Raw genomic sequence first — 22,700 nt, 5'->3', positions numbered from 1 at the left:
ACGGTTTTTGGTCCGGTTGAAAGACTGTATTAAACCATATACTTTTTTTGAAAGGAGTAGTCCAGTGGTGAACCCAGTGATGAACAACTTATCCCCTATCCTAAGTTTAGGGGATAAGTTTGAGATCGCGGGGGGTCCGACCTCTGGGGCCCCCTGCGATCTCCTGTACGGAGCCGCGACAGCCCGCGAGAAGGGGGCATGTTGACCTCCGCATGAAGCGGCGGCTGACACGCCCCGTCAATACAACTCTATGACAGAGCCGAAGCGCTGCCTTCGGCAATCTCTGGCTCTGCCATAGCGATGTATTGAGGGGGTGTGTCGGCCGCGAAGTCGACACCCGTTATCTGTCCAGAGAGCCTGGCCCCCGTACAGAGAGATCACAGGGGGCCCCAGCGGTCGGACCCCCCGCGATCTCAAACTTATCCCCTATCCTTAGGATAGGGGATACATTTTTCACCACTGGACTACCCCTTTAACATGGGAGTTTTTTCTCTTGTTATTTCAATCAAACAATGAAGCTTTATTCATAATGGAGTGAAAACTTACAAACTTATACGTTTTTTTTTCTTATAAAACAGATGCAACCGGACATCATTTTTTATACGGTTTTTAACTGTATACGAGTTAAAATTTGTACATATGTTTTGTTACAGTTTAGTCGAGTTTTGAGGAATCAGTTTTTCATCAAAAACCTGATACGGGAACTGTATTGCAAAAACGTGGTGTGAATGCAGCCTAAGTCACCTCTTTCATAACATGTGGTGTGCATGAAAGGTTTACAATATATGCACCAAGTCTGCTGGACACCAACTTACCTTTATTGGCAAAAAAAAAAAAGGTTAACAAGCAAAATATGAAGGATTATTTCTGTATTTTATCGTTAAATTTACAATAAGAGCTTTTCATCAATAGTGAAAGAGGGGGTGAGCCACGGTAAGCAATTTCTTTCCCGTTTACAATATAGATGTGGTGCGCAGCCCTGTGAAGTTGATTGATATTTCGGAAACCAATAAGCTATAGTAACCCCGTGTGGCAGCGCAGACTTGATTAAAGACAGTATGAGCTTTCATGACCAGGTACTGTAATGATGAAAATGTTCCTCTGAGAAACAGGCATATCTTGAAGAAAAACCTATGTGGGGATAATATAGGAGCAAATGGTTTTCGCAGTGTGCATCTGTTGAATCGACTGAACACTGGCAGTAGTGAGATCTGCAACTACATTGCCTATTAACTCCTTTGACACACAAAATGTATCTGGGGAACTTATAACCTCATGTAAATGACATTTAGTCTGCTGTATGTACCAAGGGTCATTTCAACAGATTTTTAATAACCTGCATGGTTTTGTTAGAATAACCCTAGGAGCATTCTGCTGGGCTGGGTTCACACTGAGTAAAATCTGACGTGTATTTTAATTTATACATCAATTTTCTGTAATATTTAAATTGTGGCCTGATTTTGCAGCCTATCAGCTCCTAAAAATAATATGTGAGCAGAAAAATTTCTATTGTGTGAACTTTATAGTCCTTATATAGTGCAATATTATGTGTAGATACTGTTGTAGTCTTTTAGACCATGAAAATATTACATTTGTCTGTTTCAGATTACATCAATAGTACAGTATGAGTTTATTCTCATATCTCTCTCTGTACTGTAGGTTCCTATTCTTTACTTTATATAGGAATAGATAATATTAAGAAAAAATACAGAATAAATGTAAAAAAATAATACTAACAGTAGAATGCCTGATTTTGTCCAACCTTTTCAGGAGAGGTGAGAAAATCTGTAAAACTCACTAACATTTTACTATTTGTGAAACTGTATTTGCCCATAGCAACCAATCACGGCTCAGCTTTCATTTCACCAGAGCTGCTTAAAGGGGTACTCCGCTGATAGACATTTTATCCCCTATCCAAAGATGTCTAAACGTAGGGGTCCCGCTGCTGGGCCCCCCCTCCCCCCCAATATTTCCTGCAGCACCCGGCATTATAAACAAGTGCCGGGTTCCTGTGGCAGAGCTTGAGACATCACAGCCACGCCCCTCATGATGTCACACCACATCCCCTCTATTCATTTCTATAGGAGGGGGGGTGTTGGCCAACAGGCCCCCTCCCAGAGACATGAATGGAGGGGGCGTGGCATGACCATGATGTCATGATCACAAAATGTTCAGGACTCTGGAGAACCGGAGTACCCCTTTAAGATGTAAAACATGAACTATAATTGGTTGCTTTGAAAAATCACTACAGTTTCTGTCTCAGACAGATTGATAATTCAGGGCGAATATGTCATAAGTCACATGATCTCCAGGGGGCGTGGTTATGCTTCAGTGGGTGTGCTGAGAGTTGTAATTTTACAACAGCTGGAGGCTCCCTGTTTAGGAAATACTAGGTTACACAACAGCCTGTGTAAATAGGGGGTGTTGCGGCTGATAATGAATTTAATGGGCTGTCTGAACAATGCGTGGCCTGGCCCCATGACTGATCGAGCCTTGTAAAGGCTCAACAATCGAGTGCCGATCATCATCTGCAGCCTGTTGGTTGCCCTACATGTATGTATTGTGTAAATGACTGGTTGGATTAGATTTTTTTTATTGATTCTAGTCAAGATAAAAACAAATCTCTAAAAAAATATTTCCATTTGGTAGAGTTTTTAAACTCACAAAACGCATAGCTCCCATAGCCCCATGAAGTCAGTACAAGTTTAAGCACTTTTATCAGAGATTACAGCCATGATCCTGTGCGAATGGCCCTTGGTCATCTTTGCAGATATGGAAGCTGAAGTTTTTCTCCCTGTTTCAGCTCTGACACATGGTGTATGGAAGCAACTTTTTCATTTTAGCCACAATTTCTCAGTTGGCTTAAGGTGTGGACAAATACGACCCACTCCGGAACATGCAGGGTGAATACTTTTTGCAGGAACCATATGTGGCTCCCCAATGTCTCCTTATTACTTTATACATAAAACTGTGTCATTAGGATCCTTATTAAATACTGAAATTCTACATACAGCATGAGAAGCAGCCAAGAGTTTGATTAACCCTATATCGCCGCATCACGTGCCCCGCAGCCTACTGGTAAACCTTTTGTTCTCCTTAATCTCTCCATTTTAGCGCAAAAAAAATCTCTTGTTTGTTTGCTTCTTGCTTGCTCTTAAACTGCCTTGTTACTAGAGGAAATAGCTAACACATGCCCTGCTATAACTGCTGTTCCCTGGAGGTGACCAATGTAAATACAACATGTGGTCTCCTTCTCTGGCCCTATGCCAAAAGCTGTGCTCTGTAATTGGCTGTGAGGTCCCCCTACAGCTGCGAAACATTAGTGACAGCTTATCTTCAAATAGGGGATTTTCATTTAACCTCTTTATTGACAGCGGTGCATACCATGCCAAGCCTAGATCAACTGGAAAAAAAACCTTCACAACATGTTTTTTAGTAAAAGGTACTGCACATGACATAGCGGTATACTTCAATCCAACCATATGATTAACAAATGGATGTTTATGCGGATGTTTATGCGCTTGTATTGCAGTTCAGTGATAATACACATGAAGCATTGTGAGTACCACATCCTACTGTCAGACGAGTTATTACAGCTGATAAGAATCTCACAAGGTTGAAAAAGAAGCGGAATTACATTAATAGCTGGCATTTAATGGGGCACTCTGCCCCTAGACATCTTATCCCATTGCCAAAGATAGGGGATAAGATGTCCGATCGTAGGGGTCCCGAGCTTTAGAGCGTCGGGTGCAGCACCAGAGGCTCCTGACATCACGGCCATGCCCCCTCAATGAAAGTCTATGGGAGGGGGTGTGGCGGACGTCACACCCCCTCCCATAGACTTGCATTGAGGGGACTTGGCCGAGACTTCACAAACGGGGTGTGGCCCCACATCGCCAGTCATTCGGCAAAGAGTGAAGTTTGCTCCGTGCACCGGATGTCTGGGGTGCAGCAGCCGAGATCGCGGGCGTCCCCAGCAGTGGGACCCCCACAATCAGACATCTTAACCCCCATCCTTTGGATAGGGGATAAGATGTCTAGGGGTGGAGTACCCCTTTAAGGCTGCCCATACACTAAGCTGTAATGTGCCACATGGGCAAGAACTGTGTGGCAAAACAAAAAGTAAATTGTACTTTTTAGCTTTTACATATAAAACACATTAATAGCTGTGCAGCCGAAAACTGCATCATAAGAACACCTGCTGTGCAGCACACTACAACTACCTCTAAAGGCACCTTAATGTTATAAATACTACTGTATATCTGGCCTTAAAGAGGCACTGTCATTGTTGAAAACTTTTTATATGTTACAGAACTAATCATATGATGGCTTTTTGCAATATAAATTTATTTAAAAAAATGTCAATTTCCCCCAGAAATTAAATCTAAAAATAGCCACCACTGGGGGTCGTCTGTCTTTAGCCAGACAGACTAGTGTTGATTTTGCAGTATACCAGATACCGTCCGTAAAGCAGGCCGGTATCCAGTATAGGAGAATTCAGCTGTATGCATACAGCCTATGCGTGGGCACGCACTGCCTGTGAACGAGCTCAGGGAGCGTGAACAAACAGGTAGTGCGGGATGCAGGAAGATCCCCCCATCCCCAGGTTCTCAGCTGCACCCGATCCTGTGTACCATTATGCCCCTAACCCCCCCCCCCCCGGTACTCGGCTGCGACAACACCCCCCCAGCCCCCCCTTCTGAGTGTGTTCCCCCCCCCCCCCCGGTTCTCAATTGCCATTACACATGATCGCAGCTGAGAAGGGGGGGGGGGATGCTGGCACACACGATCGCAGCTGAGAACCCGTGTATGTATATATGTGTGTGTGGAAGTATATAACAAGAGGTGTGGGGATATATATGTATGTATGTGTCTGTATGTATATATGTATGTATGTGTCTGTATGTGTGTCTCTCTGTGTGTTAGGGGGGTGGGGGAACTGCAATCTAATGTGCGGGGCCTGCAACCTAATGTGGGGGGCCTGCAACCTTATGTGGGGGGCCTGCAACCTAATGTAGGGGGCCTGCAATCTAATGTGGGGGTCCTGCAACCTAATGTTGGGGGCCTGCAACCCAGTGTGGGGCACATGCAACCCAATCTTGGGGGACCTGCAACCTAAAGTTGGGGAAACTATGCTAATGTGGGGGAACTGCTACCTAATGTGGGGGGCCTGCAACCTAATGTGGGGGGCCTGCAATCTAATGTGGTGGGCCTGCAACCTAATGTGTGGGTCCTGCAACCTAATGTGGGGGTCCTGCAACCCAATGTGGGGGGCCTGCAACCCAATGTGGGGGACATGTAACCCAATGTTGGGGGACCTGCAACCCAATGTTGGGGGACCTGCAACCCAATGTTGGGGGACCTGCAACCTAATGTTGGGGAAACTATGCTAATGTGGGGGAAACTATGCTAATGTGGGGGAACTGCTACCTAATGTGGGTAAACTGTGCTACTGTGGGGGAACTCCGGTGCCTGTCCCTATTGTGGGGGAACTCGAGGGCCAGGCAGTGACAGCTATGTTCATTAGCATCAAACTTTACTAGGAAAAGATAAAACAGATAGAAAATAAAAATGCTGTACTTTTATCTATAAAATCCTTGCCCTAATTTTATAAAGATCTATTCTTATATTTATTCATATTATCCTGTTATGAACTCGCCATAATGTATTAGGAATATTGCAGGAAAGCTCCAAGCATCTTTCTCTGTGTAACATGTACAGCATGAAACCAGAGAGAAAAGGGTTACAGAGTAGAGCTGGCTGACGGCCCAGGCTCGCTCCCGACTCAGAGAAGACACAGTGAGGGAGACAGACAGACACGCCCCCTCCAGTCTGCACACTGAAAAAGTTACTGAGCAACAGATAAATGCTTATACCTCTGGAAATAAAGATCCTAGAGACATAAAACATATATATACACGATCAGGATTAGGGACCGGGTAACATATGGCTTTTTTTTTTTTTTGGAACTATGATAGGTACGCTTTAACTGTTTGTCAGGGAGTTCTGAAGCCAGACCTACAGCAATTAAATTCTCAATGTTCCCTATTTAGTCTGGATTCACACATTGGTTTTATCCAGTTTTCTTGTTGGTAAATAGTCTCAAATTTGTGTATACTGGGTAAAAAAGTGACACATTCAAGAAAACCACTTGAAGGTTAAACAAATCAAAAAGAATAAAAACAATAAAAGGAGCGGACGGACCACTTTTCTTTAACCATGCCACATGTTATAACAGTGTACTACTTCAATTGACTTACTTCACCGAGTGACTTCAAGTAAGTCAGTAAGTAAACCCACACTATATCCCCGTGTATTGGGTTTAATGTGGGTGAACAGGCTGACAGTTTTCCTTTAAAGTTAAACCTGGGTACACACACACATACAGGGTTAAAAACACAGTTTTAAAAACAAAAGCTACTTTTATTTAGTTTTTTTATTTCTGACTCTATATACATCGGAAGAAAGCGACTCCCATTCCGAAAGAAGTGTAGCAGACAGACTGGTTATCAAATGCTGATTTTGTGAGTGGTCAGTTCTGGGACAACTCACTAACTGTAATTTACATTGCTATGTATATATACGATTCAAACTGGGAATATATTGAAAGACCCGACGCCACTCCCTTGGTTTTTTCTCTGCCTCCATTTTGAATGTTGCACGGCATGGTTAGCTTCTAGGGGATTTATCAACTGTTTCTTTTAAAAAGCGTTGCAAATTTTGGCGCAAGCGCAAAATCTTTTTGTGCAACCTCACATCAGTCAAGACCACACTTAAAAGTTTTGCTACATCTAAGCTACTTTGCTATTTATGAACAATGTGCACCTCCTTGATACACAAGGAGGTAGTACACATGACGTACACTGAGTATTTTAGTCAGTATTTTTTTTTTACCAAAACTATGTTTTTAACCCTGTATGTGTGTGTATCCAGGCTTAACCATAAAGGAAAACTGTCAGCCTGTTCACCACATTAAACCCAATACACGGGGATATAGTGTGGGTGCAGGGCCGGGGTTAGGGCAGGGCAAACCAGGCAATTGCCCAGGGCTTAGGGGGCCCCCTGCAGGCTGCTCAGTGGAAGATCAAGGGGGGGGGGGGGGGATCCACCACAGAGCAGCCCGCAGGGGGCCCCATCACATTCGGAACATCCCTGTGTCTCGAAAGATCTTTTCGGGACACAAGGATGTCCTGGTTACCTTTCTGCGGCACCACATAGGTGCAGTATAGTTCCCCACATTACGTGCCGTATAGTTCCCCCACATTGAGTGCAACATAGTTCCCCCACATTAGGTGCTGTATAGTTCCCCCCCATTACATGCAGTATAGCTCCCCACATTAGGTGGGAAGCTATACTGTACCTAATGTGGGGAACTATACTGCACCTAATGTGGGGGAACTATACTGCACCTAATGTGGGGAGCTATACTGCACCTAATGTGGGGGAACTATACTGTACCTAATGTGGGGGAACTGTACTGCACCTAATGTGGGGGAACTGTACTGCACTTAATGTGGGGAACTATATTACACCTAATGTGGGGAACTACACTGCACCTAATGTGGGAGAACTGTACTGCACCTAATGTGGGCAACTATACTGCACCTAATGTGGGGAACTGTACTGTACCTAATGTGGGGAAATGTAATGCACCTAACACGGGGGAACTGTACTGCACCTAATGTGGGGGAACTATACTGCACCTAATGTGGGGGAACTATACTACACCTAGTGTGGGGGAACTATACTGCACCTAATGTGGGGAAACTATTCTGCACCTAATGTGGGGGAACTGTCGGGGTGGGGAACTTTACTTCACCTAATGTGGAGAACTATACTGCATCTAATGTGGGGAACTATACTGCACCTAATGTTGGGGAAATGTACTGCACCTAATGTGGAAAACTATACTGCAACTAATGTGGGAAACTGTACTGCACCTAATGTGGGGGAACTGTACTGCACCTAATGTGGGGGAACTATACTGCACCTAATGTGGGGGAACTATACTGCACCTAATGTGGGGAACTATACTAGACCTACTGCGGGGGAACTATACTGCATCTAATGTGGGGGACCTATACTGCACCTAATGTGGGGAACTATACTGCACCTAATGTGGGGGAACTATACTGCACCTAATGTGGGGAGCTATACTGCACCTAATGTGGGGGAACTATACTGTACCTAATGTGGGGGAACTGTACTGCACCTAATGTGGGGGAACTGTACTGCACTTAATGTGGGGAACTATACTACACCTAATGTGGGGAACTACACTGCACCTAATGTGGGGGAACTGTACTGCACCTAATGTGGGCAACTATACTGCACCTAATGTGGGGAACTGTACTGTACCTAATGTGGGGAAATGTAATGCACCTAACACGGGGGAACTGTACTGCACCTAATGTAGGGGAACTATACTGCACCTAATGTGGGAGAACTATACTGCACCTAGTGTGGGGGAACTATACTGCACCTAATGTGGGGAAACTATTCTGCACCTAATGTGGGGGAACTGTCGGGGTGGGGAACTTTACTTCACCTAGTGTGGAGAACTATACTGCATCTAATGTGGGGAACTATACTGCACCTAATGTTGGGGAAATGTACTGCACCTAATGTGGAAAACTATACTGCAACTAATGTGGGAAACTGTACTGCACCTAATGTGGGGGAACTGTACTGCACCTAATGTGGGGGAACTATACTGTACCTAATGTGGGGTAACTATACTGCACCTAATGTGGGGAACTATACTGCCAACCAAATGTGGGGAACTATACTGCACCTAATGTGGGGGAACTATACTGCACCTAATGTGGGGAACTATACTGCACCTAATGTGGGGGAACTATACTGCACCTAATGTGGGGAACTATACTAGACCTACTGCGGGGGAACTATACTGCATCTAATGTGGGGGACCTATACTGCACCTAATGTGGGGAACTATACTGCACCTAATGTGGGGGAACTATACTGCACCTAATGTGGGGAGCTATACTGCACCTAATGTGGGGGAACTATACTGTACCTAATGTGGGGGAACTGTACTGCACCTAATGTGGGGGAACTGCACTGCACTTAATGTGGGGAACTATACTACACCTAATGTGGGGAACTACACTGCACCTAATGTGGGGGAACTGTACTGCACCTAATGTGGGCAACTATACTGCACCTAATGTGGGGAACTGTACTGTACCTAATGTGGGGAAATGTAATGCACCTAACACGGGGGAACTGTACTGCACCTAATGTGGGGGAACTATACTGCACCTAATGTGGGGGAACTATACTGCACCTAGTGTGGGGGAACTATACTGCACCTAATGTGGGGAAACTATTCTGCACCTAATGTGGGGGAACTGTCGGGGTGGGGAACTTTACTTCACCTAGTGTGGAGAACTATACTGCATCTAATGTGGGGAACTATACTGCACCTAATGTTGGGGAAATGTACTGCACCTAATGTGGAAAACTATACTGCAACTAATGTTGGAAACTGTACTGCACCTAATGTGGGGGAACTGTACTGCACCTAATGTGGGGGAACTATACTGCACCTAATGTGGGGTAACTATACTGTACCTAATGTGGGGTAACTATACTGCACCTAATGTGGGGAACTATACTGCCAACCAAATGTGGGGAACTATACTGCACCTAATGTGGGGGAACTATACTGCACCTAATGTGGGGAACTATACTGCACCTAATATGGGGGAACTATACTGTACCTAATTTGGGGAAAATATACTGCACCTAATGTGGGGGAACTATACTGCACCTAATGTGGGGGAACTATACTGCACCTAATGTGGAGGAACTATACTGCACCTAATGTGGAGAACTATACTGCACCTACTGAGGGGGAACTGTCGGGTGGGGGTGGGGGCTGGCAACATAATGAAGTGTTCCGTCTTCCAGGCATCCTTAACCTGGCCCTGAATATGATTACTCTAAAATGCCCGGGCCTATCAGAGTAATTCATAGTGTCCCAGCATCATGCTCCTGCATCAGTTTTATACTGCCCACCATTTAGACAGCATAAACCGGTGACAGGTTCCCTTTAAAGGAGTAGTGTGGTGAAAAATAAATTATAGATATAGTTATAGATCGCGGGGGGTCTGAGCACTGGGACCCCTGCAATCTCCTGAACGGGGACCAGACAGTCTCCCGGAAGTGGCCGTTCCGACCCCCGCAGGAAGCTGCGGATGACACCTCCCTCCATGTATCTCTATGGGATACATGTAGGAGGCATGTTGGCCAGCACTCCATGCGGGGGTTGGAACGCCTCCTTCCAGCAAACTGCCAGAGCCCAGTTCAGGAGATTATGGGTTGTCCCAGCTCTTAGACTTCTGCAATCTATAATTTATCCATTATCCATTGGATTGGGGATGTTATTTTTCACTACAGACCTCCTTTAAATCGCTCCCACAGATTTTAAAGTCTGTAGCAAACACAAAGTTACAGTCAACCACTCATCACTTCTATTGTCCCCTTTCTATTACCACAGGGCTGGTGAAGAAAAAAATTCCCAGGTCTGTGATGTCACAATTTGCTCACTGCCGAATGATCAACATAAACTATCTTTATGATAACAGCGGAGTGTGTAGATTGAGGATGCATACAAAGCAATATCATATAGACAGGTATACTAACACTCCCGGTACTGAATAGGAAAATAGATTTTCTGCAAAAGCAACAAGGTTTTCTGTAAATGCATTCGATCTACTGCACAAATGATTGGATTTATTGTTCTTTATTTGATATAGCGCACACAGATTCTGCAGCGCACCGAAATTATGGGTGCACCCAAATTATTTATTTATTTATTTTATTATTGGATCACTTTAAAACTGATCAATGTAATTATAAATTATGCATCAAATAGAATAAGATGCAAAATTATAAAAAAATAATCATTTACACTATTATAAATGTTACTAAAAAATGTCTAGTATAACTTTTTTAAGTATAGCAGCATCTATGATCTACAAATTTCTTATGTTTATTGGTTGAAAATAAGCGGATTCCTACTCTAGGATGATGAGGAGCAACAATTGTGCGTCTTGACATTGACTGTAATAAGGTTTAATGTGGGTAAATTTAAAGCAACGCTGCTGGGTACTTATAACCTGCATGCATCATATGTCCTAGGGAGAGTAATTACTTACATGTATCATATGTCTAAGGGGGTAATAACCTGCATGTATCACATGTCCTAGGGGGAGTAACACTAAGGCATGTATGTACGTCATGACCACGAGTACATTCACGAAACATGACATACACTAATGGCAAGCAGTGTTGGAGCTGCACTCCCTTTTTAGAACAAATGACAATTGCTATCAGCAGCCAACACTCACAGGCAATGAAGGACATAGTCAATTGAGACGATGTCTACCACTAACTCTTTATATGCCATGATGAAAGGCAATCACGGCATCTAACGGCTTAAGTGACAGTTGTCGGGTAGCTCAGGGAACTCATCGGACCTCTGCAGAAAAATCATGGGGTGACGATGAGTTAAAATGGTGGCTGGAAAGGCCTCTCCTTACTTCCACGCTGCCAATCAATGCTCTTTTGATACAGTCTTCCTCAGGCAAACTGTACTAGTACAGCATCTACATTTCTGTACAATGTTATGTACTATACAATAAAAGTTTAAACTACCCCCCTTTTCCCATAAAAAAAAAAAAAACTAACAACAAAAAAACAACTAAATGTAAAAAAAATAAACATAAAGATATGTGGAATTTGGGACTTGGTTCTGAGCTTGCTTTGTCTGAGTGTTGCTTTGGAAGAAAGGCAGTTGAAAGAGAGTTGTAAAACGGGAGTTTGAAAGCAGGAGTTTGAGATCGCTGTGAGTGATACTTTGTGAAATCCCCATAACTAGATGGCCTCCATGTGGGAAAATGCCATCCGGTGTATATCTTGCGTGATGTATGCAATCCTTGAACAGCAGTTTGAGGTGCATATTTTTGTGCGAGTTGTTCATTTGGAAGCCCAGATCCTGGATCTAGAGGAGCAACTGGCAACACTGAGACGCATTGACAACTTGGAGAGGAGTCTCCTGCTCATTGATCAAATACTCTTTGGGGTAGAGGTGGGGGAGGATAGTGGGACGGAGGTGCAGGACAGTCAGGCAGCTAGCTGGGTTACAGTTAGAAAACGGGGTAGAGGGAAAAGTGTCAGGGAGGCTAGTCCTGATCTGGCACACCCCAACAAGTTTGCAAGGTTGGCAGATGATGGGTATGCCATTTCAGAGCTAGCTGTACCGCAGCAGGACTCTGCCTCTTACCACCAGGGGGTTTCTGCTCCAGTAAGGAGGGAAGGAGGAGTGCAGGGCAGGTACTGGTAGTGGGGGACTCAATTATTAGGGGGACAGACAGGGTGATCTGTCACAGAGACTGGGATCGTCGAGCAGAGTGTTGTCTACCTGGCGCTCACGTTTGGCACATTGCAGATCGGGTTGACAGGTTGCTGGGTGTGGCTGGATAGGACCCAGGGGTCATGGTGCATAATGGGACCAATGATGGTAAGAAGTAAGAGGTAGGTGGAGTGTCCTTAAAAATGAGAAGCTTAAAAATGGTACTTAGGCCGCAAGCTTAAGGCAAGGACCTCCTAGGTAATATTTTCTGAAATATAACCTGTACCACGAGCCACACCAGAGAGGCGGCGGGAGATTAGGGAGGTAAACAAGTGGCTCAGAAGCTGGTGTAGGAAGGAGGAGTTTGGAATCATGGAGAACTGGGCCAACTTGGCTGTCAGATACCGGCTCTACTGTAGGGACGGGCTGCACCTCAATGGGGAGGGTGCAGCTGTGCTTGGGGAGAAGATGGCTAGAAGGGTGGAGGAGTTTTTAACTAGGGACTGGGGGGGAGGGAACCTACAATATAGAGGGGGAAGATAGTGTAGATAGAGAGGGGGGACTTATTAATGTATCTGGGGGTGGAGCGGAGGGAGGGGTTAGAATAGTTAATAGGGATAGGCTTAAAAAAAAAAACATACACCATTGAATTGCATGTTGACTAATGCCAGAAGTCTGTCCAAAAAAACTGACAAACTGGAGTTAATAATGTCTGAGGATAATTATGACATAGTGGGTATAACAGAGACTTGGTTGGACGATAGCTGTGACTGGGCAGTGTACATACAGGGTTATAGTCTATTCAAATAATACAATTCAAGAATTTAGGTGTACTACTGTGGTAGATGTAAACAATGACATTGGCTAACCCTCAATACTGATGTTAAAATTTAGACATTAGCCAGTATATCCTTATATGAAGGACATATCTGAGCCCGCACATCAAGGTTTCTCAAGTGGCATGGGACCTAACACTAACCTACCTGTGCATGATAAGCAAAACCAGGGGCCAGTGGGCAATATTAGCTCACAGCCTGCTCCCAGCTTACCTCCAGTGTCGCTGGCACACATACAATGGGTGGAGGGAGGCAGGCTATAAGCCCCACCCAGGGGCGGATCCAGAGTCGAGTCTCGGGAGGGGCACTATTAGAGTATTTTGTGTTGGCGGACAGAAAATAAGATGTTGCTTACGGAACTTACAATATTATTAAATGTACCATACAGTCCTAACCTTGTTTAAGACTCTTAGGCCATGTTCATATGTCAGAATAATAATCAAATATACCAATTGCCACCATTCAAAACTACATCTTCCAGTATGACCTAAGTAGTGGTAAGGGGATGCTGGGAGTTGTTGTTTCACCCATCATTACTGCAGAACTTCTTCAGTGACTACAGCTCTGATGGGACACACACAGGAGGATACAGAATAATATCAGTGACTACAGGTGACGTCTTCTCTATAGTCTTTCCTTATCTAATTCAGATGTACATACCACCGGGACTTGTTTCAGCTAAATGTCCTCCCTGCAGAACTTGATGCCCAGACGTCTCCTCACTATGTCAGCGGATTCTGATCCTCTATATGAAAACAATAATTATTATAATACTGCCAAACACTGTATTCTTCGAATATAATACTGGCACATACCTTCTGAATATAATTCTGACACACTGTACCTTCTGAATATACAACACACTGTACCCTCTGAATATAATACCGCCACACACCGTACCCTCTGAATATAATACTATCACACACCGTACCCTCTGAATATATCACTACCACACACTGCGCCATCTAAATATAATACTACCACACACTGTGCCCTCTGAATATAACACTACCACACACTGTGCCCTCTAAATTTAATACTAACAAACACTGCACTCTCTGAATAGAATACTACCACACACTGCACTCTCTGAATATAATACTACCACACACTGTGCCCTCTAAATTTAATACTACCACGCACTGCACTCTCTGAATAGAATACTACCACACACTGTACCCTCTGTATATAATACTACCAAACACTGCACTCTCTGAATATAATACTACCACACACTGCACTCTCTGAATATACTACCACACACTGTGCCCTCTAAATTTAATACTACCACACACTGCACTCTCTGAATAGAATACTACCACTCACTGTACCCTCTGTATATAATACTACCACACACTTCACTCTCTGAATATAATACTACTACACACTGTACCCTCTAAATTTAATACTACCACACACTGCAGTCTCTGAATATAACTTGCTGTGCAGTGCACCCTCTGAATAAAATACCCAAATGTATTGTGGCCCATAAAAAAATGTACCACCCCAGAAATTCCTCATAATCTACAATATACTTCTGAAATGCAAAACACTCTGTGCCTTCACATATAGTAATAATGCCCCATCTTGTGCCCCTACATATAATAATTATGACCCGTCCTGTTCCCCCCACATAATAATGCCCTGTGCCCCTAACATATATTGCCCCCTGTGATGTGCCCTTCACATATAATTCCCCGTTCTTTGCCCCTCACATATAATGCCCCTATCATGCGTCCCTCACATATAATGCCCCCTGTGCTGTGCCCCTCACATATAATGCCCCCCGTGCTGTGCCCCTCACATATAATGTCCCCTGTGCTGTTCCCCTCACATATAATGCCCCCTGTGCTGTGCCCCTCACATATAATGCCCCCCATGCTGTGCCCCTCACATATAATGCTCCTGTCATATGCCCCATACATATAATGCCCCCTGTACTGTGCCCTTCACATATAATGCCCCCGTTCTTTTCCCCTCACATATAATGCCCCCATCATGCACCCCTCACACATAATGCCCCGTGCTATGCCCTTCACATATAATGCCCCCGTTCTTTGCCCCTCACATATAATGCCCTCATCATGCGCCCCTCACATATAATGCCCCCTGTCCTGTCCAGTCAGGGGGCATTATATGTGAGGGGCACAGCACAGGGGCATTATATGTTTGGGGCACATGACAGGAGCATTATATGTGAGAGGCACAGGACAGGGGGCATTATATGTGAGGGGCGCATGATGGCGCATTATATATGAGGGGCACAGGATGGGGCATTATATATGAGGGGCGCATGATGGGGGCATTATTTGTGAGGGGCACAGAACAGGGGGCATTATATGTGTGGGGCACAGGGGGCATTATATGTGATGGGAACAGAACAAGGGGCATTATATGTGTAGGACACAGCACGGGCATTATATGTGAGGGGAACAGCACAGGGGACATTATGTGTGGGGCACAGCACAGGGGGCATTATATGTGTGGGGCACAGCACAGGGGGCATTATGTGTGGGGCACAGCACAGGGGGCATTATATGATATAATGCCCTCTGTGCTGTGCCCCACACATAATGCCCCCTGTGCTGTGCCCCACACATATAATGCCCCCTGTGCTGTGCCCCTCACATATAATGCCCCCTGTGCTGTGCCCACACATATAAATTATATGTGTGGGGGGCACAGCACAGGGGGCATTATATGTGTGGGGCACAGCACAGGGGGTATTATATGTGTGGGGCACAGCACAGGGGGCAATATATCATATAATGCCCCATGTGCTGTGCCCCACACATATAATACCCCCTGTGCTGTGCCCCACACATATAATGCCCCCTGTGCTGTGCCCCCCACACATGTAATTTATATGTGAGCGCACAGCACAGGGGGCATTATATGTGAGGGGCACAGCACAGGGGGCCCCCCCTGTCATGTGCTCTTAACATATAGTGCCCCCAATGCTTTGCCCTGCAGCACCTCACATAAAAAATTCCCCTTTCTCTCCCCCCCCCTAAGTTTTTAAATCCCCCTCCCCCTCCGATACAGTGCCCTTAACAGTTGCACATATTCCAAATCCCAAATCCCCTGGGCCCTGAGCATACTCTTCTTACTTACTGTATGCTGGCCGCGGGGACGGGATTTCCGGGCGCCGGCGTGATGATGTGACGTCATCGCGCCGGCCTGCAGAGGATCGCGTCCCCGCAGCTCACACGCTGTGTACTCACAGCGTGTGAGACTGCCTAGGGGGCGGGGGATAGCAATCTTGGGGGGGGGGCAATTGCCCCGTTGCCCCCCCCCCCCTGGATCCGCCACTGGCCCCACCCAATTTGGCTGATATGAGCCTTGATCACTATTAAGGCAGCATTAAGGTCCACCTGTGAGGCCGGCAACCATATAAGCCAACTTGGGTGGGGCTTATAGTTTGCCTCCCTCCTCCCATTGTATGTGTGTCCAGCCACACTGGAGGTGACCTGGGAGCAGGCTGTGAGTCAGACATAATGCAGCTGTATTTGCCCACTGGCCCCTGATTTTGCTTATCATGTGGGTGGGCTCAGGTATGTCCTTCATATAAGGATATACTAGCTAATGTCTCAATTTTAACATCAGTATTGATGGTTAGCCAATGTCATTGTTTACATCTACCACAGTAGTGCACCTAAATTCTTGTATTGTATTATTCTAATTGTTACACATCCACACCGTTTGTCTGGTGTAGGATGCCATTGTGACACTTGTAATCTGCTGCAGGCATCCCCATTGTATGCATTTTTATGATGGGGATCACCCTTAGCAACAGACCGCAAGAGCAGGATCTGCTCCCCCAGTATATATGCACAACTACTTTTTGGGTTGAGCACCTCCTGCCATTTGAGACCACGTCTTTGTTGTTGTTTAAATCTTATAGTCTATTCAGAAAGGATTGGACAAAACGGAAAGGGGGAATTTGTCTTTATGTAAAGTCTAGTCTGAAGGCCGCAATGCGGAAGGGTGTACGGGAGGGAAACGATAATGTGGAGTCATTATGGGTAGAAATAAAGATAAAATGGAGATAAAAATAAAATAATTCTGATAGGGGTTTGCTATAAGCCACCAAACATAATGGAAAAGGCAGAATATCAATTACTGAGGCAAATAGACAAGGTAGCAAATCAGAATGAGGTGATAATAATGGGGGACTTTAATTATCCTGATTTAAACTGGGAGACTGAGACCTGTGAATCTCATAAAGGAAACAAGTTTCTGACTATTACTAATTATGTATCCCAATTATGTATCCCAAATGGTGCAGGGCCCGACCAGAGGGCGCCCTAATAGACTTAATATTAACCAACAGACCTAACAGAGTAACTGATGTTCAGGTAGATGGACACCTAGGAAATAGTGATCATAATATAATACATTGTAACTTGTTCTTCAATAAGGGAATCTCGCAAGGGGCCACAAAAACAATGAACTTTAGGAAGGCAAAGTTTGATCAACTCAGAGAAGCCCTTAACAATATAAAATGCAATATTTTCTTCAAAAACAAGAATACTGACACTAAATGGGAGACTTTTAAAAATATTTTAAATTCTCACTGTAAGAGGTATATACTTTATGGGAATAAAAGGGTCAGGAATAAAAGAAAACAAATATGGATGAATAAAAATGTTAAGGGGGCTATAAATGACAAACAAAAAGCATTTAAACTACTAAAACAGGACGGTAGTGAAGAAGCATTAAAAAGCTATAGAGAAAAATGTAAAATATGTAAAAATAACAGATAAAAGCGGCAAAAATAGAGACATAAAGACTCATTGCCAAAGAGAGTAAAACTAACCCCAAAATGTTCTTTAAAGGGGTACTCCGCCCCTAGACATCTTATCCCCTATCCAAAGGATAGGGGATAAGATGTCAGATCGCCGCGGTGCCGCTGCTGGGGAGCCCCGGGATCCCTGCTTCGGCACTGCACTATCATTACAGCACAGAGCGAGTTCGCTCTGCACGTAATGACGCGCAATACAGGGGCCGGAGCATCGTTATATCACGGCTCAGCCCCTCTTGATGTCACGGCCCGCCCCTTTCAATACAAGTCTATGGGAGGGGGCACGGCGGTCGTCACGCCCCCTGCCATAGACTTGCATTAAGGGGACGGGCCGTGATGTCACGAGGGGCGGAGCCATGATGTCACACGGATCTGTCCTCTGTATCGCCCGTCATTACGCACAGAGCGAACTCGCTCTGTGCTGTAATGATAGCGCAGTGCCGCAGCGGGGATCCCGGGGCTCCCCGGCAGCGGCATCGCGGCGATCTGACATCTTATCCCCTATCCTTTGGATAGGGGATAAGATGTCTCGGGGCGGAGTACCCCTTTAACTATATAAATAGCAAAAAGTAAAAAAATGAAAGTTTAGGCCCTTTAAAAAATTATGAAAAATAAATTATAGACAGGGATCAGGAAAAAGCAAATATATTAAACAAATTCTTCTTCACTATATTCACCGAGGAAAATGAAATGCCAGGTGAAATACAGCGAGATAAGGTAAACTCCCCAGTGCAGGTCACCTGTCTAACTCAGGAAGAAGTACAGTGCAAAAAATCTAAATAGACAAATCACCAGTCCCAGATGGCATTCACCCCCGTGTTCTAAAGAAATTAAGTAATGTAATAGACAGACCCCTATTTTTAATATTCAGGGACTCTATAGTGACAGGGACTGTTCCCCAGGACTGACACATGGCAAATGTGGTGCCTGTATTTAAAAAGGGGTGAAAAGGTGACCCCGGGAATTATAGACCTGTTTAACCTCTGTTGTATGTAAATAGTTTAAGGGTTTCTTAAGAGATGCTATTTTGAAGTATCTTGATAAAAATAAATTTATGACTCCATATCAGCATGGCTTTCTGAGAGATCGGTCCTGTCAAACTAACCTGATCAGCTTTTATGAGGAGGTGAGCTCCAGACTGTACCAGGGGGAATCGTTGGATGTTATACATCTGGATTTTTCCAAAGCATTTGATACGGTGCCACATAAAAGATTGGTGCATAAAATGAGCAGGATGGGGCTGGGGGAGAATATGTGCAAGTTGGTAAGTAACTGGCTCAGTGATAGGAAACAGAGGGTGGTTATAAATGGTACTTATTCTGATTCGGTGACTGTTACTAGTGGGGTACAACAGGGGTCAGTCTTGAGTCCTGTTCTATTTAAAATATCTATTTATGACCTTGTAGAGGGGTTGAATAGTAAAGTAGCAATCTTTGCAGATGATACTAAACTCTGTAAAGCAGTAAACACTATAGAGGACAGTGCACTGTTACAAATGGATCTGGATAGGTTGGAGGTTTGGGCTGGGAAGTGGCAGATGAGTTTCAACAATGATAAATGTAAGGTCAGGCACATGGGGAAGAAAAATCCGGGCTGGAATTATGTATTAAATGGGAGAACACTTGGGACGACTGGCAGAAAAGGACTTAAGAGTCTTAGTTAACAGTAAATTTAGCTGTAGTGACCAGTGTCGGGCAGCTGCTGCCAAGGCAAATAAAATCATGGGGTGCATCAATAGGGGCATAGATGCCCACGACAAGGAAATAATTCTACCGCTGTCTAAATCATTAGTCAGACCACACATGGAATACTGTGTACAGTACTGGACACCAGTGTAAAATAAAGATATAGTGGAGCTGGAGAGGTTTCATAGTCGGGCAACCAGGCTAATATGGGGAATGGGAGGACTACAGTACCCAGAAAGATTATCAGAATTGGGGTTATTTAGTTGAGAAAAAAGAAGGCTTAGGGGAGACCTAATAACTATGTATAAATATATCAGGGGACAGTACAGAGATCTTTCCCATAATCTATTTATACCCAGGACTGTATCTATAACAAGGGGGCATCCTCTACGTCTAGAGGAAAGAAGGTTTCTACATCAGCACAGATGGGGGTTCTTTTCTGTAAGAGCAGTGAGACTGTGGAATTCTCTGCTTGAGGAGGTGGTCATGGGGAACTCTGTAAAAGAGTTCAAAAGGGGTCTGGATGTATATTTTGAGAGTAATAACATCGCTGGTTATGTATACTATATTTATAGGGACAGAACATTGATCCAGGAATTTTTACCTATCTCTGTATCAACTCAGTAGGGACTCATTAGGGATATAGGTTGAACTTTATAGACTCTGGTCTTTTTTCAACCTTATGAACTATGTTACTATGTTATATGGCTCAGATGAGGACAATTTTAAACATACAAATTTTCGTGCAAAAAGTTATAATTTTTTAACTGAAGTAAAACAAAATCAAACCTATATAAGTTGGGAATCATTTAAATCATATGGACCTACAGAATAAAGATAAGGTGTCATTTTTACCGTAAAGTGCACTTCATAGAAACAGAAGCCACCAAAATGTACAAAATGGCATGTTTTTTATTTTTATTTTTTTCAATTTTGTCCCACAAACAATTTTTTGGGCCTCGCTTTAGATTTTGTGGTGAAATGATGGGTGTCATTACAACCAAAAATTGGTAGCACAAAAAAGATGCCCTCATATACATCTGTAGGTGGAAAACTTCTATGATTTTAGAAGGTGAGGAGGAAAAAATATGAGTGCAAAAAGTCCTTAAGGGGTAAGGTCAAAACAGGCTGTGTCTTTAAGGGCAAGGACATTATATTTCTACTGTATAAAACTTCGGGGCGGCCTCACCTGTGGTATGCAGTATGGTTCTGAGCATTAGTGCGCATTATCTTGCAGAGCCACCCATAGATGGTACAAGAGAGAGAGTTTTTTTGCTTCTGGCAAATAATTGTATTGAGAGTTGGCGATGCTCTAAAATATTAACACCAGAGTCTCCAGAATGCAGAAGGAAGTTTAAAGGAAAACTGGCAGCTTTCTCCCCCCACACTAACCAGCGGTACTGGCTGGTAGTGCGGGGGACGCTGATCAGTTTCATACTTACCGTGCCCGGATCCGCCGTGCTGTTCGGCCCTAATCTACTATTTTCGGGATATGCTAATGAGGTGATAACTGGCACCGGCTGGGCTAACTGGCACTCTGACGTCAGTGCCGCCTGCCGTAGCGCCGCCCAGCTCATCAATATTCATCCCCTCTCTCTTCATTACAGAGCGAGGAGAAGAGGGAGAGGGGGAGGGGAGGAATATTGATGAGCTGAGCGGCGCTGCGGCCGGCGGCACTGACGTCAGAATGCCAGTTAGCCCGGTTGGTGCCAGTTAGCACCTCATTAGCATATTCCGAAAATAGAAGATTAGGGCCGAACGGTGCGGCGGATCCGGGCAAGGTAAGCATCACACTGATCAGCGTCCCCCGCACTACCAGCCAGTACCGCTGGTTAGTGTGGGGGAAGAAAGCTGACAGTTTTCCTTTAATAAGATGTTCATACTCTCTGAACTAGAGATTGGAGCAGGAATGGACTGACACCTTGAACATTTTCTGCAGTGTATTTCAAACAGTGTGTCTCCAGCTGTTGCAAAACTACAACTTCAGCATGTTTGGAGTTGTAGGTTTGCAACTGCTGGAGACATACTGTTTACAGCATTCCCAAAGCTTGATGACATGGGATAGAAACAAAAAGGAAATGAACAGAGCTAAAAAAAAACATGGTGCTAAGATGGTACAGATGGTAGCGATGGTAAGGGTCCCATGAACTCAGGACCACTTTCAGTCTGTTTCTAGACTGTATGCTGAAATATTTGGGCTTCAACGTACTGACTGACATGAAACCAGGTCCATGTTAAATAAGTTAATGCTCTCAAAGGAATCATACTTATTAACTCAGCCTACAAAAGAAGGCAGTTTGAGAACATATTGATAATATAGTAACAGATTGTATTGAATATTAATATGTATATTTTAGACAGATTGTGCTAAAAGTGGTGAATAGTGGCAGAAATGATCTTAGCAGGGTAAGTACCCACCTGAGTTTTCCTTGATATTTCTAGCAAGACAACTTTTGAGATGTCATTTTTTGGTACTCATGTAGTTATCCTACATAATGTGATTCTCATTCTCCATATGATCATTAATAGATCTTGTATGAATAGAAAACAATCCTCTTCTATTTAATAGGAACTCTATAATGAGTTTAACTCTATAACAAGTTTAAAGTGTATCTGTCATTAGCAAAAACGTTTATATGATGTAGATAATACTATCATATGTATCTTTGTAATATACATTGGTTAAAAAATTTGTATTTTTTTGTCTCTACAGCTATTGTCTGTGTGTCTCTGTGAGGAGACCAAATACAGGAAGTGATGGTGGACAAGCACGGATCTGTACAATGAGGACAAGCGGGGCTCTGTACACTGAAGTAAAACAGGACTCTGTGCACTGAGGCTCTCTGACATGATCCTCTCGTTCCCCCTGGATACGGCCGTGTGCAGTGCGCCTGCGCAGAGCGGTGCATGTGTGCTGAGAGGCGGAGCTTGTGGCAGCGCAGGTCCGGATACAAGCGGTTTTATCCCTCCGCCTCCTTTCTTCACCGGTTGTA

This window comes from Hyla sarda, chromosome 3, assembly GCF_029499605.1.
Source record: "Hyla sarda isolate aHylSar1 chromosome 3, aHylSar1.hap1, whole genome shotgun sequence".
Lineage (NCBI taxonomy): Eukaryota > Metazoa > Chordata > Amphibia > Anura > Hylidae > Hyla > Hyla sarda.
This window is presented reverse-complemented; position numbering follows the sequence as displayed.